We start from the raw sequence: 6,000 nt of genomic DNA on the forward strand, positions 1-6,000 counted from the left end.
CATGTAAAAGATAGTTTGTACTGTACAGGCTCAAGTTATGTGGGGGTATAGCTCAGTGGTAGAGCATTTGACTGCAGATCAAGAGGTCCCCAGTTCAACTCTGGGTGCCCCCTTAAATACAGAGTGTAAATCCTGGGAATTATCTGAAGTGAATCCTACTCTAATCAAGTTTGACTTGACATGAAATATACATAATTTCAGTATGTTTAGTAAGATTTGGGTTATAGCTGCCATGAAGAGACACCCTTATAACTCTTACACGTACATACAATTGAGTGATATTTAACACAAATCTCCATTATACTGTATATATAGGTCCATGTTGTGTGGGGGTATAGCTCAGTGGTAGAGCATTTGACTGCAGATCAAGAGGTCCCGAGTTCAACTCTGGGTGCCCCCTGTCCAACATGTTGTGAAATCCATGTTTATCTCTATAGCCTGAGTTGAATCTTAACGCTAAAATTGAGTTCATGTAAAAGATAGTTTGTACTGTACAGGCTGAAGTTATGTGGAGGTATAGCTCAGTGGTAGAGCATTTGACTGCAGATCAAGAGGTCCCCAGTTCAACTCTGGGTGCCCCCTTAAATACAGAGTGTAAATCCTGGGAATTATCTGAAGTGAATCCTACTCTAATCAAGTTTGACTTGACATGAAATATACATAAATTCAGTATGTTTAGTAAGAGTTGGGTTATAGCTGCCATGAAGAGACACCCTTATAACTCTTACACGTACATACAATTGAGTGATATTTAACACAAATCTCCATTATACTGTATATATAGGTCCATGTTGTGTGGGGGTATAGCTCAGTGGTAGAGCATTTGACTGCAGATCAAGAGGTCCCCAGTTCAACTCTAGGTGCCCCCTGTCCAACATGTTGTGAAATCCATGTTTATCTCTATAGCCTGAGTTGAATCTTAACGCTAAAATTGAGTTCATGTAAAAGATAGTTTGTACTTTACAGGCTCAAGTTATGTGGGGGTATAGCTCAGTGGTAGAGCATTTGACTGCAGATCAAGAGGTCCCCAGTTCAACTCTGGGTGCCCCCTGTCCAACATGTTGTGAAATCCATGTTTATCTCTATAGTCTGAGTTGAATCTTAACGCTAAAATTGAGTTCATGTAAAAGATAGTTTGTACTGTACAGGCTCAAGTTATGTGGGGGTATAGCTCAGTGGTAGAGCATTTGACTGCAGATCAAGAGGTCCCCAGTTCAACTCTTGGTGCCCCCTTAAATACAGAGTGTAAATCCTGGGAATTATCTGAAGTGAATCCTACTCTAATCAAGTTTGACTTGACATGAAATATACATAATTTCAGTATGTTTAGTAAGAGTTGGGTTATAGCTGCCATGAAGAGACACCCTTATAACTCTTACACGTACATACAATTGAGTGATATTTAACACAAATCTCCATTATACTGTATATATAGGTCCATGTTGTGTGGGGGTATAGCTCAGTGGTAGAGCATTTGACTGCAGATCAAGAGGTCCCCAGTTCAACTCTGGGTGCCCCCTGTCCAACATGTTGTGAAATCCATGTTTATCTCTATAGCCCAGTTGAATCTTAACGCTAAAATTTAGCTCATGTAAAAGATAGTTTGTACTGTACAGCCTCAAGTTGTGTGGGGGTATAGCTCAGTGGTAGAGCATTTGACTGCAGATCAAGAGGTCCCCAGTTCAACTCTGGGTGCCCCCTTAAATACAGAGTGTAAATCCTGGGAATTATCTGAAGTGAATCCTACTCTAATCAAGTTTGACTTGACATGAAATATACATAATTTCAGTATGTTTAGTAAGAGTTGGGTTATAGCTGCCATGAAGAGACACCCTTATAACTCTTACACGTACATACAATTGAGTGATATTTAACACAAATCTCCATTATACTGTATATATAGGTCCATGTTGTGTGGGGGTATAGCTCAGTGGTAGAGCATTTGACTGCAGATCAAGAGGTCCCCAGTTCAACTCTGGGTGCCCCCTGTCCAACATGTTGTGAAATCCATGTTTATTTCTATAGCCCGAGTTGAATCTTAACGCTAAAATTAGCTCATGTAAAAGATAGTTTGTACTGTACAGCCTCAAGTTGTGTGGGGGTATAGCTCACTGGTAGAGCATTTGACTGCAGATCAAGAGGTCCCCAGTTCAACTCTGGGTGCCCCCTTTCCAACATGTTGTGAAATCCATGTTTATCTCTATAGCCCCAGTTGAATCTTAACGCTAAAATTTAGCACATGTAAAAGATAGTTTGTACTGTACAGCCTCAAGTTGTGTGGGGGTATAGCTCAGTGGTAGAGCATTTGACTGCAGATCAAGAGGTCCCCAGTTCAACTCTGGGTGCCCCCTTAAATACAGAGTGTAAATCCTGGGAATTATCTGAAGTGAATCCTACTCTAATCAAGTTTGACTTGACATGAAATATACATAATTTCAGTATATTTAGTAAGAGTTGGGTTATAGCTGCCATGAAGAGACACCCTTATAACTCTTACACGTACATACAATTGAGTGATATTTAACACAAATCTCCATTATACTGTATATATAGGTCCATGTTGTGTGGGGGTATAGCTCAGTGGTAGAGCATTTGACTGCAGATCAAGAGGTCCCCAGTTCAACTCTGGGTGCCCCCTGTCCAACATGTTGTGAAATCCATGTTTATTTCTATAGCCCGAGTTGAATCTTAACGCTAAAATTAGCTCATGTAAAAGATAGTTTGTACTGTACAGCCTCAAGTTGTGTGGGGGTATAGCTCAGTGGTAGAGCATTTGACTGCAGATCAAGAGGTCCCCAGTTCAACTCTGGGTGCCCCCTGTCCAACATGTTGTGAAATCCATGTTTATCTCTATAGCCTGAGTTGAATCTTAACGCAAAAATTTAGCTCATGTAAAAGATAGTTTGTACTGTAAAGCCTCAAGTTGTGTGGGGGTATAGCTCAGTGGTAGAGCATTTGACTGCAGATCAAGAGGTCCCCAGTTCAACTCTGGGTGCCCCCTTAAATACAGAGTGTAAATCCTGGGAATTATCTGAAGTGAATCCTACTCTAATCAAGTTTGACTTGACATGAAATATACATAATTTCAGTATGTTTAGTAAGAGTTGGGTTATAGCTGCCATGAAGAGACACCCTTATAACTCTTACGCGTACATACAATTGAGTGATATTTAACACAAATCTCCATTATACTGTATATATAGGTCCATGTTGTGTGGGGGTATAGCTCAGTGGTATAGCATTTGACTGCAGATCAAGTGGTCCCCAGTTCAACTCTGGGTGCCCCCTTAAATACAGAGTGTAAATCCTGGGAATTATCTGAAGTGAATCCTACTCTAATCAAGTTTGACTTGACATGAAATATACATAATTTCAGTATGTTTAGTAAGAGTTGGGTTATAGCTGCCATGAAGAGACACCCTTATAACTCTTACACGTACATACAATTGAGTGATATTTAACACAAATCTCCATTATACTGTATATATAGGTCCATGTTGTGTGGGGGTATAGCTCAGTGGTAGAGCATTTGACTGCAGATCAAGAGGTCCCCAGTTCAACTCTGGGTGCCCCCTGTCCAACATGTTGTGAAATCCATGTTTATTTCTATAGCCCGAGTTGAATCTTAACGCTAAAATTAGCTCATGTAAAAGATAGTTTGTACTGTACAGCCTCAAGTTGTGTGGGGGTATAGCTCAGTGGTAGAGCATTTGACTGCAGATCAAGAGGTCCCCAGTTCAACTCTGGGTGCCCCCTTTCCAACATGTTGTGAAATCCATGTTTATCTCTATAGCCCCAGTTGAATCTTAACGCTAAAATTTAGCTCATGTAAAAGATAGTTTGTACTGTACAGCCTCAAGTTGTGTGGGGGTATAGCTCAGTGGTAGAGCATTTGACTGCAGATCAAGAGGTCCCCAGTTCAACTCTGGGTGCCCCCTTAAATACAGAGTGTAAATCCTGGGAATTATCTGAAGTGAATCCTACTCTAATCAAGTTTGACTTGACATGAAATATACATAATTTCAGTATGTTTAGTAAGAGTTGGGTTATAGCTGCCATGAAGAGACACCCTTATAACTCTTACACGTACATACAATTGAGTGATATTTAACACAAATCTCCATTATACTGTATATATAGGCCCATGTTGTGTGGGGGTATAGCTCAGTGGTAGAGCATTTGACTGCAGATCAAGAGCTCCCCAGTTCAACTCTGGGTGCCCCCTGTCCAACATGTTGTGAAATCCATGTTTATCTCTATAGCCTGAGTTGAATCTTAACGCTAAAATTGAGTTCATGTAAAAGATAGTTTGTACTGTACAGGCTCAAGTTATGTGGGGGTATAGCTCAGTGGTAGAGCATTTGACTGCAGATCAAGAGGTCCCCAGTTCAACTCTGGGTGCCCCCTTAAATACAGAGTGTAAATCCTGGGAATTGTCTGAAGTGAATCCTACTCTAATCAAGTTTGACTTGACATGAAATATACATAATTTCAGTATGTTTAGTAAGAGTTGGGTTATAGCTGCCATGAAGAGACACCCTTATAACTCTTACACGTACATACAATTGAGTGATATTTAACACAAATCTCCATTATACTGTATATATAGGTCCATGTTGTGTGGGGGTATAGCTCAGTGGTAGAGCATTTGACTGCAGATCAAGAGGTCCCCAGTTCAACTCTGGGTGCCCCCTGTCCAACATGTTGTGAAATCCATGTTTATCTCTATAGCCTGAGTTGAATCTTAACGCTAAAATTGAGTTCATGTAAAAGATAGTTTGTACTGTACAGGCTCAAGTTATGTGGGGGTATAGCTCAGTGGTAGAGCATTTGACTGCAGATCAAGAGGTCCCCAGTTCAACTCTGGGTGCCCCCTTAAATACAGAGTGTAAATCCTGGGAATTATCTGAAGTGAATCCTACTCTAATCAAGTTTGACTTGACATGAAATATACATAATTTCAGTATGTTTAGTAAGATTTGGGTTATAGCTGCCATGAAGAGACACCCTTATAACTCTTACACGTACATACAATTGAGTGATATTTAACACAAATCTCCATTATACTGTATATATAGGTCCATGTTGTGTGGGGGTATAGCTCAGTGGTAGAGCATTTGACTGCAGATCAAGAGGTCCCGAGTTCAACTCTGGGTGCCCCCTGTCCAACATGTTGTGAAATCCATGTTTATCTCTATAGCCTGAGTTGAATCTTAACGCTAAAATTGAGTTCATGTAAAAGATAGTTTGTACTGTACAGGCTGAAGTTATGTGGAGGTATAGCTCAGTGGTAGAGCATTTGACTGCAGATCAAGAGGTCCCCAGTTCAACTCTGGGTGCCCCCTTAAATACAGAGTGTAAATCCTGGGAATTATCTGAAGTGAATCCTACTCTAATCAAGTTTGACTTGACATGAAATATACATAAATTCAGTATGTTTAGTAAGAGTTGGGTTATAGCTGCCATGAAGAGACACCCTTATAACTCTTACACGTACATACAATTGAGTGATATTTAACACAAATCTCCATTATACTGTATATATAGGTCCATGTTGTGTGGGGGTATAGCTCAGTGGTAGAGCATTTGACTGCAGATCAAGAGGTCCCCAGTTCAACTCTAGGTGCCCCCTGTCCAACATGTTGTGAAATCCATGTTTATCTCTATAGCCTGAGTTGAATCTTAACGCTAAAATTGAGTTCATGTAAAAGATAGTTTGTACTTTACAGGCTCAAGTTATGTGGGGGTATAGCTCAGTGGTAGAGCATTTGACTGCAGATCAAGAGGTCCCCAGTTCAACTCTGGGTGCCCCCTGTCCAACATGTTGTGAAATCCATGTTTATCTCTATAGTCTGAGTTGAATCTTAACGCTAAAATTGAGTTCATGTAAAAGATAGTTTGTACTGTACAGGCTCAAGTTATGTGGGGGTATAGCTCAGTGGTAGAGCATTTGACTGCAGATCAAGAGGTCCCCAGTTCAACTCTTGGTGCCCCCTTAAA

This window comes from Electrona antarctica (genome assembly GCF_951216825.1).
Source record: "Electrona antarctica genome assembly, chromosome: 12".
Taxonomy (NCBI): Eukaryota; Metazoa; Chordata; class Actinopteri; order Myctophiformes; family Myctophidae; genus Electrona; species Electrona antarctica.